The sequence below is a fragment of the Heloderma suspectum genome, chromosome 5, assembly GCF_057233095.1.
Source record: "Heloderma suspectum isolate Gila_16-S chromosome 5, 16-S_ref, whole genome shotgun sequence".
In the NCBI taxonomy this organism is placed as follows: domain Eukaryota; kingdom Metazoa; phylum Chordata; class Lepidosauria; order Squamata; family Helodermatidae; genus Heloderma; species Heloderma suspectum.
This window is the reverse complement of record NC_139462.1, coordinates 89679669-89701482: the sequence shown is the minus strand read 5'-3', so window position 1 is coordinate 89701482 and position 21814 is coordinate 89679669. Positions and strand designations below refer to the sequence as shown.

The window sequence follows — 21814 nt, the reverse complement described above, 5'->3', positions numbered from 1 at the left end:
AGTTAAGCACCTGTGCAAGGGGAAAATAAGTGAAATTACTTAATTATCTATTAAATTACCTCAGTTAATCATTTATAATTCAGAAATAGCAGCTGACGCCAAAACAGGGACACAGCAAAGGGAGCTAAATCCCAGAGGAGTAACCCTTACAAACTTACAGTAGAAACCTAAATACCAAGGGGAGGGGTGGGAATCAAGCAAGAAGTTACAGGTCTTGCAGCTTTGCAATAAGAAGGATACTTGAGTGGTTGAAAAGAACCTCAGCCACATATTTAACTAATCCCAAACTTAAAAGGGTGAAATAAAATCAACATAGAGCTAAATATAGATGGGGGGCGGGATCCAGCAAGAATTTACAGGTCTTGCAGCATTGCACTAACAAAGATTCCTGAGTGGCTGAAAATAACCCCAGCCACATGTTTTAAGTAAACCCAAGTAAACCCAAGCTCAGAAAGAGGGAATAAAAGCGATGCATAGCTCTGTATTGAAAAGAGCAACTGCATAGGACCAACTAGTGGAAGAGTGTGCTTACAAACAGAAAAAGGGCAGGCTAGCTTCAGTTTGGCCTCAGTTTAGGCTCAGGTTTTAGGCCTTAAAGAGTAGCTCATTAAATAAAGCAAGTTTGCAGGCTGAGACGGGGAGTGTTTTCCCTGTCAGTGCTATCCACAGCATCATCGACAGTGGCTTCCCCAGCAGCACCAGTGGCAGTGGTGGCTCCCCTGGTGGCAGTAGTCCCCCCGGAACAATGGCCCAGGTAAGGAGCTGGGGGCTGGGTGGCATATTGACCCCAGGCCTGTAGTTTTAGAGGGGCTTAGAGATCCATAATGCTTTCTGACTGTAGTTCATCAGCTGCAGTTTTCCTGCTAGTGGGCCTCATGGCTGGTAAGATGAGTCAAAGGTCGATATCGCCGCCTCAGCACATTCCATGCTAACGAGCTACCATTATCTTATTGGGGACTAGGAAGCACCTGAAAAGTGAGGCTCTGTTTAGGCCGAGCTACAGGTGTCTGTGCTGGGAAAGCTCTGACTGTTTTCCCTCTGACCAAGCACTGTTAGCCTATGCTGGGAAAGTTGCAGATGAATGCCAATTAATGTTTGCTGCTGTCGTGCTGCCTCACTGCTGACATGTATGGTATAAACCCATTGTACCCCATGGCTTTGGGTTCAGAGAAGCTGTGCTGTAAGTACTCAACAAAGTCTCCTTGTAAGCAACCTGAATCTGGAGTATCATTATCTCGGCACCTCCAAACCTTAGCAGTCCACAGCTGGGGCATACAAGGGGGGGGGGCAAAGTGGGATTTGGATGTCTGAATCCCGCTTTGGCTTTGTAGGCTGAGGCAGGTTGGGGGGCTGAATCAGCCCAAGCCAAATCAGGGCCGCCTTAGAAGCCCGAATGGCTTCTGAGTTGGATCGGGGGGTCCATGCACAGCCCTAGTGATGACCACCAATTTGGATGGCTTTAAAAGGGGGTAAGACAAATTCCTGGAGGAGAAGTCTATCAATGGCTATTAGCCCTGATGGCTATTTGTAGGGATGTACGAAAGTCACTTACCATTTTGCGGATCTGCTTCATGGTGGGGGGGAGGCGCTCCGTCCCTCCCCCCAGAATCCTCGACAGGGGGGAGGTGCTCTGTCCCTCCCCCCGGAATCTTGCCCGGCCGGCTCCGCTCTGCCGCCATTTCCAAGTAAAAACAAAAACAAAAACAACAAACGTGATAGGCTACATAAAGATTTACGTAGCCTATCTCGGCTGACTTTGAAAAAAGAAAAGAAAAGCGCGTACACAAATGGCGGCGCCCATGGGCACTGCCATTTGTGTTCCTTATTTTGGCACGGGTAGTCTATGTAAAGATTTACGTAGACTATGGCGAAAATAAGGGCAACGCTATCTTTACGTAGCCTATCACTTTTTTTTTTTTTTACTTCTTCCCGGCAGAAGAACTTTCGCGGCCGGAGAGGCAGGGCGCTCCCCTCCGGCCATGATTTCAGTGGGGAGGGATGGGACACCTCCCCCCCAGCCAGAATTTCGGCAGAGAGGGACAGGGCGCCTCCCCACCTGCCAAGAATTTAGGGGGGAGAAATGGAGCGCCTCCCCCCCACCGCGAAGCAAGCTGCGGGACCAGGTAAGGGACTTTCGTCCATCCCTAGCCTGCCGCTGTTCGCTTCCCTGTACTTAACCGTGATAGCCTATGTAAATATTTATGTAGCCTATCACGGCAAAGTAAAAAAAAAGTGTATGCAAATGGCGGCCACCGTAGCTGCCACCATTTGTGTACGCTATGCCCAGCCACGGCCGGCCAGGAGACCAGCCGCCCCCGCCCCCACCCCCGCCGCTGCTGCCCCCACCCCTGCCACCCCCACCACCCCTGCCGCCCCTACCACCGCCACACCTGCTGCCCCCCCACCGCCGCACCTGCCACTGTCGCCACCGCACCTGCGCCCCCGCCGCACCTGCTGCCCCTGCTGCCGCCCCCGCCTCTGCCGCCCCTTCCGCCGTCACTGCACCTGCCACCCCCGCTGCCACCGCCCCCACTGCCACCGCCCCTTCCGCCACTGCCCCTTCCGCCACCCCTGCCCCTTCCGCCGCCACCTCCGCATCCACCACATCCGCCCCAGGTAATTGCCGTCCCAGGGTTCCGCGGGGCAGGAGGGGGGGCAGGAGGCTGTTCTGCAACAGGTTCCAGGGGGAGCGAATGCCAGTGCATTTGGCCTCACTGGAATCTGTGGCGGAATTCTCCGCCATCCCTAGCTATATGCTACCACCAGTACCAGAAGCAGTATGCCTATGTATACAAGTTGCTGGAGACCATGGGTGGGAGGGTACTGTTGCACTTGTGTCCTGCTTGTGGGTTCCCAGTTGACAGTTGACTGGCCACCATGTGAACAGAATGCTGGACTAGATTGTCTGTTCCAGCACAGCTCTTTTTATGTCTTTAACAATGAGCAGCCATTACTTATATGCATCACTTGTCACAAACGTGATCCTTTTGCATCACTTGTTCCAGTCAATAACTCAATCAATGTCTTACTTCATGACTGACTGAATATATTTTGTAAGAATTTTTGTTGAAAAATGAAAAGGACATGTCTAATAACCTGAGCCATTTACTGACTATTAAGAAGGGTTTTTGGGAACCTACATTACATACGGTTCTCCACTGGAGTTCTTTTCCTCAATGAGCATTGCTGGGAGAAGCAAATGTGCTTAAAATCTACCAGCATGTTTTATACAATACAATTTTGCTGGCTTAAGAGAACTATTACCACAAGCTACAGAACTTGTGACTCACTGGGCTGAACGCAATCTTCCAGCCGTGTATGGCACCCCAGTAGGGGATCAATAAAATGTCTGTTTTTCCCTGCCTGCCTGGGACACCAGAAACAGGCCGCCTGGCAGGCAGCCAGCAAGCCACAATACATGCCTGGTGGGCTATTTGCAGCTTATGGGTCACACGTTGTTCTAGCCTGAACTATCACGACGCAGGCTACAATAATAATATAAAAAGGGATTAAAACTCGGAAAGATTCAGAAGACTTCTCCTCCTGCTCTATGCTGACTGCTCAGCTGAATGAGGAAAATCACCACCACCATATCATTCAACGCATTCTTTGGGGGCTAGTCTGCATTCCTTCCAGCATTCAGTCCTGAGCACCGCATCAACACCAAACCCTTGTGCTCACACTCACAGTGCCCATTTAATAGGCTCTTAATCCTGGTCAGAGCTGGATAAATTTTCTTTCAGCCTAGTCAAGCACCATCTCTTCCAACTGCTCCTTCAGTGGAAATGCCTTTCTTTACTTGTTGCTGTTGCAACATAGAAAAGAAGAAAATTGGGAAAGCAGGATTAGGCGATTACAGATTGGCGGGTGCTATTCTTCTCTCTTAGCTAGGTCTGACATCGGGGGTGGGGGGTGCAGGAGGAATCTCCCCTGTCAGGTCTCCTGTGCCTTTTTTCACCTATATCACATAGAATTTCAGCAGGTTAAGCTTTTGCCATCACTGGATCTCCATGGAATGACTTCATTAGTTGCACTGAGCTGTCCTCAAAGCCTCAGAAGCCCATTTAATAAGGAAACAACACTTCTGAAAGCTATTTGAGATCGTGCTTTCTTCCTTATCAGTCAGCCTGGCCACTGAGGTCAATGGATGAGGCACTTCTAGTGGTTCTGCATGGACCTGAGGTCCACTTTGGGTCCACTCAGAGTAGAGCTTTTAGTGTACTGGTTCCCTCTCTGTTGAATTCCCTCACAGTTGATATCAGGTGGGCACCAACTTTGCTTTGCTTTCAGTATCCACTAAAGACATTTTATTTAAGCAAGCTTTTCCTGAATGGCCAGCCACAATTTTATTGGTATAATTGATTTTAAATATTTTTATTTGTTCGTATTTTGATTCTTCTTCTTTTTCACTATTGCTCACTGCTCAGGAATCTTCTTTAGATATAGACTGGTTTATGTATTTTGTATATAAAATAAAATAAATAAATCTTGGTGGCCCATTGAAAGATCATGGCAAATAAGCAATCTGTCTGAACAGCTCTCAGAGGACTAGGTGAAATAGTTTATGCAGGAGGAAGAAACAAGCAAGTGTTTCTGGAATCTAGCATGATAAGTCTGTCCCATGGCTATTCATCCCATCCAGCATTTGTAGATAGGATAGTAGGAATTCTTGTAAAGGGACCTGCAGACTGCAGTAAGGATGGGGTAAAGGGCCAACCACACAAGTGTCTTGGCTGGAACTGTGGGTTATGGTAGGTGCGGAAGCATTCTAGGTCTAGCCCAGGCCTCATGGATTTCTGGTGAGTTATGACCTTGTTCTGTAAATAAACGGAGGCTTCCAGTTTTTTTCCTTCACCATTCTGCCTTGACTACCATGAGACATGCAAAGTAAAGGTGTAGAGCAGCCTGGAAACACCGTTAGGTTGCACTGACTCACTAGATCTTTGCCTTGGCTTCTAGCGTAGAAAAGGGTGATCAACACACCACCTTGATTTCACGGCAGAGGCAACAAGCATGAAATGTGAGGTCTTAGCACATTTGCTAAGCACATGGTCTTTATCCATATCTGAAGGTCTCAGATGAAGAAAGGTCAGTAAACACCACTTGCCTCCTTAATGTACTGAAGATCTTTGGAGGCAGGTTCTAGCCGAGGGGTGGGCAACTTGTAGTCCAAAACATCTGAAGGCCACAATTCCCATTATTCTTAACCATTGTCTATAATGGCTAGGCTGATGGGAGTTGTAGGCCAAAACATCTGGAAGGTCACCAATTGCCCACTCCCTCTCTAGCTTGATGTGCATGGGCTATACATCCCAATGGTCCTTCAGTACAGCCAGGGTGTGGTGCTTTCACCTAAGCTTTGCTCTGTCTAGGGGTGTATGAAACCCCGCTTACCTGGCTCCGCTGGGTTCCGCTGGGGGGGGAGGGGCTCCGTCCCTCCCCCTGGAATCCTCGCTGGGGGGGAGATGATCCGGTCCTCCCCTCCAGAATCCTCGAAAGCCAGCTGTGCTCGCGGCAGCTCCACAGAGCAGCCGGCCAGGCCCAGGCCAGGGCCGTCCGCAGGCAGATTTCTGGCCATGGAGGGCTCTGGGTAAGGGGAAAAAAATGCGTACGCAAATGGCGGTGGCTACGGCTGCCACCATTTGCGTTCCTTATTTTTCTTCATTTTTTTTTTACAGGGACGTGATAGGCTACATAAAAACCTACGTAGCCTATCACGTCTCTGTAAAAAAAAAGAAGAAAAAAAGACAAGACTGCAAATGGCGGTGGCGGCAGCCGGTCGGAAGACCAGCCGCTGCTGCCGCTGCCACCACCGCCAAAGCCGCCGCCAGAGCCACCGCCACCCGGATCATCCGCCCCAGGTAAGTCTCGTCCCGGGGGGGATCCACGGGGGGGCAGGGGGGGCAGGCCGTTCCGCTACGAGGTTCAGGGGGCCGAATGCACTGGCATTCAGCTTCACCAAGATCCGTGGCGGAATTCTCTGACATCCCTAGCTCTGTCATAAAAAGTGGCACATGCATTAGTGCCTTGGCCATCCTAGAGCTTTTTGTGCATGTCCAGAATGAAATGATGCAGGCTTTCACAATTCACTCTGGAATTTGGATGGACTGAAATGATTTCATTTGCTACCAACCCAGACTCTGTGAAGCAGAATCGTGTGGTTCTGCTCATCCGTAGTCAGAATGTAGACAGGGTATGTTTGACTGACTGTGTGGAAAAGCCCACAAGAAAAGCAGCAGAAGTGCCTAATAGAAACTGAATAGATCTGAACTTCCTTAGCTACCCATCATGATAATGTTCTCTTAGCAGAGTCTCTTAATGTAATTTCAAATTAATTTCAGGTGCATCCTGCATTTTGCTATGCTATGTCGCATTGACTGTATTTTTTTTTATTCATGAGCCAGATGTAGACAATTTAATCTGCTCAGCGTCATATTGATAATTTCTAAAGTAAAGCCTTATGAATTAGGAATAGTTTGAATTTATAATTCAGATGCAGTCAATACTGGATTTTTGTACATCATGTAAATAAGTGTTTAGTAAAGGGATTTTAAGATGTTAGGCAAAAACTAGCCCTGTGTTAATAATGGCAGAGTGAAGCTGAATATACAATAGAATGAGAGAGAGAGAGAGAAAGAGAGAGAGAGAAAGAGAGAGAGAGAATATTACACAAGGGTTGCCAGGTGCTTGCTCTTTCAATCTCTCTTCAAACGATATCAAATAAATAAAGGAATATTTGGAGGGAGGTGAATCCTATGCATGTTTAGACAAAAAAAGTCCTACAATTCCCAGCATGACTCAGCCAGTATAGGATTGTGTCATTAGGGAATGAGCTAGGAAAACTAGCAGCTTTACTATGATAACATAGCGGTGAACAAAAATTAAATTCTGTCAGTGGAGAGCCTCACTTTCTCTGTTTAAACCCAGGAGAGATGGAAGATACAGATCATAAATAATATCTGAAATATTTGCTGTACATGAAATTGCAATAATTAGCGTGACAAGGCATCTACCTTTTAGGGTTGCACTTGTATATTTCTCATTTAAATTAATGGTCTCTGGTGGCTGGCGCATGTATTAGTGAGGCCCTTAGTGCAATAGGACATGTAATAGATGAACTCTAAGAAAATACAATCTCATGTGGCTCCACCATCCTGGATGTGATCAAGTCAAAATGCTCAACTGATTAATGGGCTTGGGCAGCTCAGATGAACCAGTATCAAATAGAAACAAATAGATCTTCAAGCATGGCATGGCTGTGAAAGAAGGAGAGTGAAACAAGCTGTGTGAAGTAGAGGCTGTAATCTGGGGGGAAAATATCTAATATGCATAAAAAGTCAATAAAACACCTTGGGGTGATGAACACTAAAGATAATCAGACCTTTTGTAAAGATGTTTTACTGTCTGGTTACTTTTTTTGGTACTTTGTATTGCTATATTTTATATTTTTGTATTGCTATATTTCATATAGTACTGTATTTTGTAATGGCCTTTGTGCTATAGACAAAAATCCCATTCAATTCAAGCAGCTAGCAACTAGGGATGTATGAAACACCTACCTGGCTCCGCACCGGGCAATCCGCAGTGGGGGGGAGGTGCTCCATCCCTCCCCCCGGAATCCTTGACGGGGGGGAGGCACTCCATCCCTCCCCCCGGAAACCTGCCCGGCCAGCTCTGCTCCACGGCAAAGCTGCAGAGCTGCCAGCCGGCTCTGGCCGCCTGCAGCTGGACATCCGGCTGCTGGGCAGCCCTGCAAGGATGCAAATGGCGGCTGTCGTAGCCGCCACCATTTGCATCCCTGTATTGAGCCATGATAGGCTACGTAAATATTTACGTAGCCTATCATGGCAGGGGGAAAAACCCCAGCGTATGCAAATGGCGGTAGCTGCCACCATTTGCGTACGCTGGGTTTCCCCCCCCCCCGCTGTGATAGGCTATGTAAATACTTACGTAGCCTATCACGGCCTCCACAGGGACACAAATGGCATCCCTGCGTTAGCTGTGATAGGCTACATAAGTATTTACGTAGCCTAACATGGCTATGAAGAGGAGGAAGCGAATGGCAGCTGCAGGACGGCCGCCATTCGCAAAGCAGCGCAGATGGGAGCAGGTAAGTGCTCCGTTTCGTGCGCCTTTCGTGGGTTGGGGGGGCAGGGGCTTCATTCTGTGATGGATTTCGGGGGGCTGAATGCACTGGCATTTGGCCTCACCGAGATCCGTTGTGGAATTCTCTGACATCCCTACTAGCAACCCACAGGTAGGGATGGGCGAGCTTACCCTTCCCATGCCGCATGTGGGACACCTGCCAGCCACCTGACCTTGTTTGCTGTGCACATCAAGCCGCCAGACAGTTCGCAGATGGCCAGCAAGTGGTGCAAGGTGTCCTGCTGCTCTAGTGGCCAGCATTTTGCACAAAATGGCAGCAAGGCTTTTTCCATAAATTGCCATTGTGGGCAAAATGTTGGCCGTAAGTAGGGCCATTTACACAAAATTACAGCTGTAAAAGGTCTAATTTTGTGCAAAAGGGTGATTTACGGGAAAGGCGCAAAATGGAGGCTCACAGGAGTCCCCATAGCTGCCTGTCAACACCTTGTGCTCTCCTTCCTTGCAAGGAGAGTGCAGAGTGCCAACAGTCCCCATCGCATGGCCTGCCAACCCCTTGTTCTCTTCTTGCAAGGAGAGAATGAGGGGTTGGCGGATGGTGACGGGGACTCCTGTTGCCGCCGCCTGCCAACCCCTCATGCTCTCCCCCTCACAAGGCAGGCAGTGGAAAACCATGAGCTTGCCTGATTTATTGCATGCAGAGTCAAGCAAGCTCGGGGATGCACAAACCGGAGTTCAGGGGGCTAAGCTGGCAACAGCTTGCTGAGCTCTACCCCAAACTGGATCCCTTCCTCTGACTTCCCTACACATGGGTTGGATTCCCAGATTGGTAACCCAGACACTCTTTCTGGCTTTGGAATTCTGGCATGGCTAATGGGACATGGAACAGGATGAAGTAGGATTTGGCCGCTGCTGCTGGGTAGTAACTGAAGAGGCAGGATCTCTACAACCCTTCAGAGGAAAAGGATTGTGGCTGAAAGGAGGGCAAGTGCGCATGCATGGAGACTAAGCTGCAAGAGAACACAGCATACGAACAAAGGATGCTGCCTTACACGGAGTCAGACCGTTGGTCCGTCTAGCCCAGTATTTTTGACACTGGCTGGCAGCGGCTCTCCAGGGTTTCAGGCAGGGCTTTTACCAGCCCTACCTGGAGATGCTAGAGATCAAACCTGGGACTTTCTGCATGCAAAACAGGTGCTCTACCACTGAGCCATGACCTTTCCTTTCACTACATGTGAAACTGTGGAATATATTTACTTCTTACATGGCACAGAATTAAGGCAGGCACCTTGGCTTCTTGGTGCCTTGACTCTTCTCTTAACTTGATTTAAAAAAAATAAAAAAAATCCTAGAATAAAACTTCACCTACCCTGTACGTCTGGAAAGGGAATGACAAGAAACTGGCAAAGGCAGCACTATGATTAATTGCTGTGAACCACCAGGGATGTTAGAGAATTCTGCCATGGACCCCAAGGAGGCTGGATTCTTTAGAATTCCCTCAGAGTGGGAATTCTAAAGAATGGCAGAATTCCCTCGGAGTCTGTGGCGGAACGGACCACCCACCTCCGCCACCACGCGAAGTTGCCGCGGAACAGTTCCTACCTGCCACCGGCCGGGATGGTCTGTCCACTGCTGTCCTGCGGACAAAAATGGTGTCTGGCGTAGCAGACGCCAGTTGTGTCCCTGTTCTTGGCAGTAATAGCTACGTAAAGATTTATGCAGCCTATCACGGCAAAGAGCAGGGACGCAAATGGTGTCCACTACACCATTTGTGCCCCTGCTCTTTGCCGTGATAGGCTACGTAAATCTTTTTACGTAGGATACGTAAATCTGGGTGGTTCATAGGGATGTGTGAAACTCCCTTACCTAGAGTCTGCGGGAGTCCGCGAGGGGGGGGGAGGTGATCCGTCCCTCCACCCCCGGAATCCTTGCTGGCCTGCTCCGCTCTGCAGTGACCCCGCGGAGCTGCCAGCCGGCTCCGGCTGCTGGCGGACTTCCAGCTGCTGGGACGCAAATGGTGTCTGGCATAGCAGATGCCATTTGCATCCCTTCTCTTTGCCGTGATAGGCTACGTAAAGATTTATGTAGCCTATCACCAAAAAGACCAGGCCAGGGACGCAAATGATGTCCCCTATGCTGGATGCCATTTGAGGCCACAGCCTGGCTGCGGGCGGGCCCAGCCGGCGGCTCCGCAGACTCACTGTGGAGCGGAGCTGGCTGGGCAGGATTCTGTCAAGGGCTCCTTGGAGGGCTCTCAGTCTAATCCAGTAGCCAAGTCCAGACACAGACAAAGGGATTCTTTTCAAAGCTTTATTCTTCTTTTACAACTTAACAGCTCTACAGGTAGCAACTAGATCTGAGCAGCAGCATCCCTATGCCCTAAGTTGGAACAGTTGGTCCCCGTTTGAAAAGCAATTACTGGCAGACCCCTGAATATAAGGACTAGGGAGAATCCCTCCCCTTTTCCCTTGGATCCTCTGGGCGCAACTGTTCTTTGAGTGCCAACCGGGCTCTACGCCTCCTTTCCGCGCTCTCCATTTGGTGCCGCTCTCTGCGTCTGCGCCGCGCATCCACCCAGTCTGCTATTGGTGCTGGGTCACTCCCTGGACTGCTTTCTAATCTAGGAATGTTGGTGGGAGGAATCTCTGTCAGCTGCGGGCCCTGGGAAAAAGGGGCGTGCTCCTCTCCCAGGAGCGACTGCTCTTCCTCCGAATCAGAACTACTCTGGGATTCTATGGGCTCAGCGTCCACCCTGACAGATTCTAGGGGGAGGGACGGATTGCCTCACCTCTCCATGGATGCCCGGACTGGAACGGGGTGAGTATTCTGTACAGCCCTACCCCCTATTCCTGAATGGCTGGGATCTCACCCGGCAGGCTCCTCCATGGACTCAGGCCCTTGTTGTGGTGCGGGCCCTGCCAGGAACTGGGCATCTTCTTCTGTTGGGGCCTTTAACTCTTCCTTGGAGGAGGAGGAGGAGTTGTCCAATGGGGCCATGACACCACCCCCTACCTCACTTCACCCTGTTAATGTTATGGAACCATGTTTACGTCCCCCAAATGAGCCTGGAACTACATGAGGGGGAAGAGCAGTGAGAAAAGGTGTTTCATTCAGAGGGAAACTGCAGGTGGGGACAGGGTTATGCACTCCCATCCCTCTGCCCCTTCTCTACACCCCCCCTCCATGGGAGCTATTTGTGTAAACACCCACGACACATCCTCAAAATTCTAAATGCACCCACTAACCCAGAAATGGTGTGTGTGTGTGTGGGGGGAGGGATTAGTGGCTCCTAAGATGCCTTGCATCTCCATTTTCTTCTTTTTCCTCTCAATTTTACATTTTCCTCCTTTTTATATTGATTTTTTTTTCCCTTTTAGAGGAATGGAGAAAGAGGAAATGGTGAATAGTAGGAGACTGTAGAAGGAAGAGAGAGAGAGAGAGAGAGAGAGGAAAGAAGAGAAAAGCAAAAATTACAGTGGACTTCATGTTGCGGATTGGGTTAGAGAGGGGACCGAGGTCTGAAAATGTTGACAAGCACTATGTATAGTTGATTACATGGTCAAGACCACTGAAATGATTTCCATTGTATTTTATTGATCTCACAGTATTGTATTTCATCTTGGCATCTCTCAGCATGCAAACCATGTATTTGGTGTAACGTAAGTCCCCGTCCAAATCTGACAATATCGTCGGTTTTGCTGACTTTGGGCAAGGCACATCAGTGGTGTAAAAGCCCAATGCTAAATCCTATTGGATGCCTCCTATATGCTATTCACAAATGACCCACAACATTGACTCACATGTGCTTAGCTTAGCTAATCGGCTCCACTGTGCCCTGACAATCCTTGACTCAAGAGGGAGAACTTAATTAAAGTTCAGCTTGACAAATGGTTAAGAAGCCATTGTTTATTTGAATAATAAGGAGAATCAGCTAAAAGGATGGTAGAAGAAATGCAGACTAAAGGGAAAGAACTGAACCCCATTAGCAAGGTTGTCATTCACAAAGTGGTTATAAAGAGATACGTACACTAAAGTCAGTGGGGTATAGAAAAAGAAATCAAGCCAACTTTTTGCATGAGAGGGCTCCTGTGCTAACAGAAAGAAATATAGCAGATGATGTTAGTTCCATCACTTCATTTCCATGGTAGCAAAAGCTTCATCCTTCCTGTTAAATTTCTGTCCTGGAGCTGTTAAAAGTCATAGGGGCTCTTAGGGATGTACGAAACACCTACCTGGCTCTGCGCTGGGCAATCCGTGGTGGGGGGGAGGCGCTACATCCTTCCCCCCAGAATCCTTGATGGGGGGGGAGGCGCTGCATCCCTCCCCCCGGAATTTTGCCTGGCCGCCTGCAGCCAGACATCCACCCGCTGGGCAGCCCTGCAGGGACGCAAATGACGCCTGTCATAGCTGCCGCCATTTGCATCCCTGTATTGAGCCATAATAGGCTATGTAAATATTTATGTAGCCTATCACGGCAGGGGGAAAAACCCCAGCGTATGCAAATGGCGGTAGCCGCCGCCATTTGCATACACTGGGTTTTTTTCCCCCCTGCCGTGACAGGCTACCTAAATACTTACGTAGTCTATCACGGCCTCCGCAGGGACGCAAATGGCGTCCCTGCATTAGCCGTGATAGGCTATGTAAGTATTTACATAGCCTATCATGGCTATGAAGAGGAGGAAGTGAATGGTGGCCGCAGGATGGCTGCCATTCGCAAAGCAGTGCGGACAGGAGCAGGTTAGTGCTCCATTTCATGTGCCTTTCGTGGGGTGGGGGCGGTGGGGACTTCGTCCTGTGCACCTTTCGTGGGTTGGGGGGGTGGGGGCTTCATTCCACGATGGATTCCAGGGGGCCGAATGCACTGGCATTCAGCCTCACTGAGATCCGTCGTGGAATTCTCTGACATCCATAGGGGCTCTGCCAGGAAAATGGGCAGCCTTAATTTCAAGGAGTGCTACTGCCAATTAAACTTGCTAAACCCAGTGCATACATCATTGCAAATTCAAGTACTGCAGCTTAACTTCCTCGTACGACCATGATGCAGCCCCTTTCCCCCCCCAGCTCAAAATGTATGGAAAGACTACGATTTGCTTTTTTTGGCGGAACTGGTTGCTATTAATTAACCTTCCCTGAAATGAAGATCATTAGGAAAGCAAGCATTCTAAGCCAACTCCTCCAATTTCCCTTTCTTTATCCAAGTACACTATTCCCCATGGAAGCAAGTTTGACATATTGCATTTGCGTATTCAGCCGAGACATGTGTTGCCTGCAGTAGGATCTGCCAGGCTCCATAATGCTTGTTATTTCGATCATAGAATACGCACAGCATTAGGTTCCTAATGAGAACACAGGTTTAATAAAAATGATCAAGTAGATTTGCATGGGAAGATGAAATTGGAGGCCTCTGCACATAAATCCCAGGGAGATATACAGGGTCAGAAGGTTCAGAATCCACAAGGCAATGTAAAAGACCCTGAAGAGCTGAACTAGAGATTTGGAAACATCAGGGATCCCAGCACCAATTAGGGAAGTAGGAGAATTAGGGATGTAGGAGAATTTCATGGGTACTGTGTATGTGTGTGTGTGAAATCCTGTTGGATTTTTCCGGTTTGGTCCTACAAATAGGGATGGTGCAGGCGCCCATCTCAGTCCAGGATTCTGGCAGACTGCCCATGACCCCAAGCGACTCTCGCTGAGCCCCTGCTCCACTTGACACTCCTCCCATGATTGCTGAGCCACCCGCAACTTACCCGTCCTCTTCCACTGTGATTGTTATGTTTTGAAAAAACATGGCGATTGCAGTACTATGCACATAGACTAATATGCAAAATAGTGCCGTGAATTGCCAAATGCACAAGATTCACGGAACCATTTTTCATATAACTCTATGTACACAATATTGCAATTCCAAACATGGTGATCACAGCAGACATGGACAGGGTACATGTGGGCAGCTTGGTGAGTGGCCGTGGGACTCGAGCACGGGTCTGGGGATGCGCGAACAGGGGCAGGGGCTGGGTGGAGAACCCAGATGGGGGGGCATCCATCCCTACCTGCAGATTTCATTCTGTTTTCCCCTGCTGATGTTGAGTCAAGCCAATACACAGATTCCTCTATTTATTTCAATGGAAGCAATTTCCATTAAAATGGGGCGGATCTTGACATTTGTGTGAATGTTATAGTAATTAGTTTTAAAAAAATAAATAAATATTGGCAATCCTGTGCAAGTGTGTATGATTGCAAGTCTGTTGGTCCATTATCCTCACAGAGGCATATTCCCCTCTTGTCAATACCCTCACCAGTTTCATCCTCTCCACACACTACTTCATTTAGCCCAGCAGAGCCATATTCCATGATTATTAAAGAATTTGTCAGTTCTTTAACTTGTCAGTGAGGTTTTGGCTGAAACATCATCAGAACACAGATGATACTCAGCTCTACCTTTCGTTTCCATCTGCACATCCCAGGGAGGCTGTGGAACTCTTGAACCAGTGTCCGGAAGCTGTTTGGGATGGATGAAGGAGAACAAGCTGAAACTTAATCCAGACAAGATGGAGGTACTGTGGGTTGGGAAACCAGCTGCTTTGGATGGAGGTTTACAACTGGTCTTAGATGTGGTTGCACACACCCTGAAAGACAAAGTGCACAGTTTGGGTGTCCTGGACTCTGAGCTAACTGGGGGAGCCCAGGTAGGGATGTACGAAAGTCACTTACCTGGTCTCGCAGCTTGCTTCGTGGTGGGGGTGAGGTGCTTCACTTCTCCCCCCGAAGTTCAGGCCGAGGAGGGAGGCTTCCTGCCTCGCCCGGCCGAAATTCAGGCCGGGGGGGAGGCTTCCCACCTCGCCCGGCCGAAATTCAGGCCGGGGAGAAGCGCCCCGTCTCCCCGGCCGCGAACTTCAAAAGAAAAAAAAAAAAGCCCCGTGATAGGCTACGTAGCGATTTACATAGCCTATCATGGCTAGATCTGCAAAGTCAGCCATGATAGGCTACGTTAATCGTCATGTAGCCTATCATGGGTGACTTTGAAAAAAAAAAAAGTGCGTACGCAAATGGCGGCCCCCATAGGAAGCCGCCATTTGCGTTCCTTATTTGGTCCCTGTAGTCTACGTAAAGATTTATGTAGACTACGGCAAAAATAAGGGCAACGCTATTTGCATTGCCCTTATTTTCACCGTAGTCTACGTAAATCTTTACGTAGACTACAGGGACTAAATAAGGAACGCGAATGGCAGCTCCCTATGGGGGCCGCCATTTGTGTACGCGCTTTTTTTTTTTCCAAAGTCACCCGTGATAAGCTACGTGACGATTAACGTAGCCTATCACAGCTGACTTTGCAAATCTAGCCGTGATAGGCTACGTTAATCGTTACGTAGCCTATCACAGGGGAGTTTGTTTTTTTTTTTACTTTTGTTGTAATGGCGGCAGTGGCAGCTGGTCGAAAGACCGGCTGCCGACCCCGCCCCTGACAAAGACCTGCCGAACCGCCGCTGGGACCCGCCGCCCCGTGAAAGGTAAGTCCCATCCCGGGGGGGGTGGGGGGGGTGGAGAATTTCTCCCCGAACCTTCAGAGGACCGAATGCGTTGGCACTCGGCCCCCCGAAGTTTCGGGGAGAAATTCTCCCCCATCCCTAAGCCCAGGTGGCTGTGGTGTCCAGGAGTGCTTTTACCAGCTTAGGCTGTTATGCCAGATGCAGCCCTATCTGGAGAGGATGGACATTGCCTCAGTTATCCACACACTAGTCATGTCCAGGCTGGACTACTGTAATGTGCTATACGTGGGGCTGCCATTGAAGACAGTTCAGAAACTCCAGCTTGTGCAGAATGTGGCTGCCTGAGTATTGGTGGAGGCAATTTGATTCGATCATATAATACTTATACTGCGCCAGCTGCACTGGTTACTGGTGCATTTCCGAGCCCAGTTCAAAGTGCTGGTTTTGACCTTTCAAGGCTTAAATGGTTTGGGACCAAGTTATTTGAAGGACAGCCTACACCCATACCAGCCTGCCTGTACTTTAAGATCAGAAAGAGAGGCCCTTCTCATTTGCCCACCCATGAGAGCAGTCAGGTTGGTGAACACACATGAGAGGGCCTTCTCTGCAGTGGCCCCACATCTTTGGAACAAGCTGCCATCAGAGGTCCACCATGCTCCCTCATTGCAGACTTTTAAGAAGGCCTTTCAAACATATTATTTTACATTATTGGCCTTCTACTGATATGACTGCTACTGTTGTTGTTGCTGTTGTTAGCATCATTGTTGATTTTATTGTTGGTTTTAACTGTTGTTTTTACTGTTGGCTTTTATTGTTGTTTTTATTGTTTTTATGTTTTTATCACTTTTAATATTTTAACTGCTTCTATGTATTTTATTGTTGTAAGCCACCTTGGGAGGGCTTCTGCCCGGAAAGGCAGTCAAGAAATACTTTAAATAAAATAAATAAATAAAATTCCCACCCCTCTACCCCTTCCCTTGGGAAGTGCCAAAGTGGAGGATGAAACCGACAAGTTCTTTGACAAGTATGGAATATGGCTTTACTGGGCTACACAAAGTAGTGTGTGGAGTGGATGAACCTGACAAGGATATTGAGAAGAAGGAAATATGCCTCTGTGTGGCTACACACCAGAAAGGTGGACTTGTATTTGTGTGCCCTTGCACAAGATCACCATTTTTTCTTTAAAAACTATCTGTGCAAATTTCAAGATCCCCCCAAAAGAATTTGCACAAATTACAACTTGTGCAAATTTCAGGACCCCCCCCCCCCGAAATCTTTCTGGAATGGGAAAAAAACTGTGCTACAGTTCACTACCACTTACCTGAATGGAAATACCAGGGAATCCCATTGGGCTGAAATGGAATGGAATTCCCAGCATTGCTACATCCCTACATCCCTAATAAGAATTTCATTTCAGTTCACAAATCATGAGAATGTGCCTCATTTGCAATCCTGAATGTGGGACCGCATTTTTCAAAACATGCGTGGATTTTCCCAAGCTTTCAATCACATTTGGGAAATACATATTTTTTAAAAAATATATGCATACTTTAAAATGCACATTTTTGAAGAGAGATGCATTTTCACTCTTTAGTCAATGGGGGGAGTGTGCGCTTTAAAAAAAATGCACACAGTTTGAAATGTACACTTTCCCCATTTGAATGAAAAGAAAACAGGTCACAAACGAAGACAGGGTTGATGGGAACTGAGCTTCAAAGTGGAATTCAGATAACTTGGGTGAACTCGAGCAACTTGATTCTCCCATCCCTATGATAAATATATCCTCTGTAAATGGTTGCATTACTACATGCAGGCTTTTGAGTCTAGTGTCAAATGTCCCTCTTTCAAGGACAGTAAATGACAAATATTCCAAGCTTAAGGGAGATCCCACCTTTATAATCAGAATACCATTCCTGTTTTTAGTTTATGACTCTGAGTTAAATGCTAATCTCTGTCTGTTGGGGCGGGGGGAAGCCAGGGTATGATTAAAGAGCTCTCATCTCCATAGCAGACACCAGCCCTGGCCACTGTGGCAAGCATGCTCAAGTATTCTATAAATAATTTATGAAATGCTCTGAAACCTGGCAGTGGGAGATATTCACCTTTCTATGCGCTCAGCCTCATTCATCATAACTGAGAACTATGCATGCTCTTCTGTTTTAGAACTGGGGAATAATAATAATAATAATAATAAACATGACAACAATGATAACAACTAATCATTAATATTGTTTGTTCTCATATGAGGCATAGGAATCAATTGACTGGGAAGCTGTGCTACACCATCCCATCCCTGTAGAAATGAATGAGAACTTCAGAGGAGTATTGCCGTGGAATTTCCCCCTGGATCACTTCCATAACATCTGACCAGTTGCAAGCTGAACCTTTACCATATTGGCCAGCACAAGGAGACAAGCATGGGAGCTTTTGAAAATATATTATTTCATTCATGGATGTTTGTTAGAGAGTACAGTGAGACAAGTTTAGGGATGGGCAGGGCAAACAAGCGATGTTCGTGTTTGCCCAGATTCTGCAAGCATCAACTTGATGCTTGTCTCTCCTTTGATTCCTGTGAGTGCTTGTGATTACTGTTAGATTTGTGTGAATGGGAAAATTGCACACAAATTTGAGTATTTTTCAAGGCTGCATAAATTTCCCCCATAGCCTGAAGTGTGACAACTGTGCAATTTCAAACTGCTTTTTCTCTGAAATTAGCACAATTTTTAAAGCGAGCACATGCTCAAGAATTTGCTAATATTTTTGGAGAACATGGTCATGATCTGAGACATCTGCTCATGTCTGAGATTGTGAACAGGGCATGCTTGGCTGTTTTGCGAGTGCAAACAAAATTCTCATACATCCCTAGAAAAGTTACCTGGGCTGGAGATTGCAAAAGAAATTGGTGACTCCCAAAAATCTTTCTAGAACGATCCATTGTTGACATTTCATTTTTGCTTGGGCCTCATCTATCAGTTCCACATCCTGATTTGGGAATTCTTTGCATATTTATCCATTAGCATCTAAATCAGAAACTCTCTTTTGTATCCCAAAAGTTGATTTAAGACAGCCTTCCTCCGCCTGATGTCCTCCAGATGTTTTTTACTTCAACTTCCATTGGCCCCAGCCAGCTAATGCTCAGGAATCCTGGGAGTTGTAGTCCAAAACATCTGGATAGCACCAGGTGGGGAAAGGCTGATCTAAGATATGTATGCTGCAATAATGTACTCCAATATGATCATATACCATTGATTCTTAACCATACTATAATGATATATTATTGACTATGAACTAGCATTAGTAACCTCAGTCAGTGAGGCTACTTGGGAGAATGCATCGTAACAGCTGTATTCAGGGCCAGCTTTCAGGTAAAGTACCAACTCTGCTTTTTAAAATGCATTCCAAGGCTGGCCCAACCATTGGGCAGAGTGAGGCAGTTGCTTCAGGTGGTAAATACTGGGTGGTGGGGTAAAATGGTAGTGAACTGTTGACGAAGAGAATTGGGTGTGCTCAGAATGTCCTGTGCTCCATGAGCTAGCCTGCTGTTTTTGAGTACTGTGATGGAAGCTGTCCCATTGCCAGTGTTGAAGTAACATTTAACCAGCAGTCCGGTCAGCTTCTGTACGTGGAATTGTGGGAGGGCACCGTTGTGTTCTTTGCCTCAGGCAGCAAAATGTCTTGGACCTGCCCTCCCTGCATCTTTCTCACCTTGCGATGCTTCATCCCTTATTGACCTCCTCAGACATTAAGATTGTCTGATGTAGTCCTGCTCTTGGTGCCTTCCCCTGGCCGAGGTAGGATGACATCCACAAGGATCAGAGGGAAACAGGGAATTCTGGAGGCATTCCAGGGGCATGTTGGGGCAGCTGAGGATCTGCAGCATCCTAAGCCCCCTTGTTCCACCAAGACACCCCCTTTCTCACACACACACAAATACACACACAAAGAGAATCCTCAGCCACGGCAGTCATGGCATAGTTAATTCTTTCCCATTGGCTGAAATGGGAAAGGATTTTTTCTTTTTAATGGAGATGGAGAAGTGAAAGAAACACCCCCACCACCTCCCAACCTGGCTGTAGGAAATGGCAGCACATCTGCTATGGAACCTCACCATCACCACTACCATGAGATTGTTCTGACCATCACCTTCAGGATCCCTTTGGATGGTCATAAAGTAAATGAATAAAAATCAAAAGTAGAGATATAGGTGTTCCTCTACAATGAGTACAGAACATATGTGATGTTTTAATTCATTTCTAAATTTGAAAGAGTAATTGTTATGTATCAAAGCTGGGCAACTTGTGGTCCACCAAATATCTTGTCCTACAACTCCCATCAGCCCTAGCCAGCATAGCCAGTGGTGAAAGATGATGGGAGTTATAGGCTAAAACTTCTGGAAGGCCACAGTTTGCAATCCCTGTTACACAGAATGGACAAATGAGGTATACTCCAACAGCTTGGAACTTCCAAAGTTCCCCTTTTGGAGAAGATATGGAAACTAGTCACTTGGATGAATTTGAATCTGTTAAAACATCAAAGAAAACCTAAATTGTTTGTCCATAGCAAACCCTACAGATTTCCATATTTTCTTTAAAATTTCCTTCTCAGCCTGTTTTGTATCATAGATAGTACAATTCCTTTCAAGCAAGCCACACAGCTTGTCTACTTAGGGGTAAGTGCTATTGAGTTTGAACATAGTTAAAGCCCATCGTGTGTGTGTGTGTGTGTGTGTGTGTGTGTGTGTATATATACACACACACAGAGGGAGAGGGAGAGAGAAGGGGTCCCCCACATTCTGGGGGGCACATTTGGGGGCTGCAGGGGCTGCATGTTGCCCATCCCTGCTGTAAAGGCTTGCAGCTTTATTCCTTTTCCCTCCTTAAGTGGCACCACGCTACTGATGGTTGTAATCTTCTGATTCGATCTTCTTATCTCTTTCTTGACTGCTATTCAGGCCTTCATTTTATCTGTTTGAGCACCTTTAGTCATTATCACCCAAATTACTTTGCCCCTTCCTCCCCTTCTAGAGTTGTATTTTTCTCCTACAGCCTCTCACTCTTTATTGTAAAGTACACTCAGATAACAACAAACATTAGCTTTAAATCAGGAAGATTTAAATTGGGCTTTTGAGAAACAAAGCTTCCACTCTGGCCTTAATTCACCCTTCTGTGCATAGAATTGCAGGAATCTTATTGTTGAGGTTGATAATGTCTGCTAAGATGAGACACAATTGAGTCATTTCAGGACCATCTGAGCTTGTAATTGCCTGATATGGGTTTTATAAGAATGAGCTGGTAGTATCCTGTTAATTGCCCTAAAGCAATATAATTGTTTTCCTTGTTTTGAAACTTGAATAAACAGGAATTATTGAGAACATTCTGCATGAAGAATATCTTGAAAATTAGCTTGCAAGTATAGCACAGTGAAGCACACTGGCTTTTACCATTCGTATTGTAACTTTTCTTTATTTAGATTTAGGAGATTTACAGGCTGCCTTGGGAAATAATTTTTCTCAATTTGACATACAGAAATAATAGAATCAGTTAAAATCCAAATCAACATTAAAAAATAATAAATATAACAAATACAATCAAGAAGAGGGAACAGCAATAAAGAGCAATAAAATCGTATCATTTTAGCCAGCCACTCCAGCATAGGATTAAAAAATGGAGCTACTAAGAACATCAGTAAAATCCTACCCTACGTTCTCAATTAAAAGCAATCTGAAACAAACAAACAAAAAATGTTTTCAGAGCGCACCTAAAAGAAAATAGGGAGGGCCTAAATATATTGCCAGTGGGAAGAAGTTCCATATCTCAGGGCCACCAAAAAAGGCCCTTTCTCACGTGTGTGCCAGCCTAACCACCCCTCCTGGTAAACACACAAGCAGGGTCTTTGCAGCTGATCTCACTGCCTGGACAGGTTCATATGGGTGTAGGCATTCCATGAACTTGGTCTTGAAGCACTTAAGGTTTTAAAGGTTAATACCAGCATTTTAAACTGGGCCTGGAAAGAATATGCAGCCCAGGTAGTTAGTACAGAATTGGTATAATATGGTCTGGAAGTTTGGCCCCTACCAGCAACTGGGCCACTGGCATTCTGCACCAGCCAAAGCTTCTGAAGTGTCTTCAACTGCACGTGCAGTTCCATGTGGAGTGTACTGTAGTAGTCTACTGGATGTAACCAGGCCACGAATAATTGAGTCAAAATCTGACTTACTCAGA

The 21814-nt window shown here is 47.0% G+C and overlaps 1 long non-coding RNA gene across 1 annotated transcript; it reads left to right on the top strand.

The window, feature by feature from the left end:
- The first annotated feature begins 450 nt into the window (after positions 1-450).
- LOC146344107 (uncharacterized) lies at positions 451-21153 on the top strand. Its single transcript, XR_014792582.1, has 4 exons — positions 451-754; positions 1937-2123; positions 14571-14660; positions 17841-21153. It is a non-coding gene; the product is annotated as an uncharacterized LOC146344107 (long non-coding RNA).
- The last annotated feature ends 661 nt before the right edge of the window (positions 21154-21814 follow it).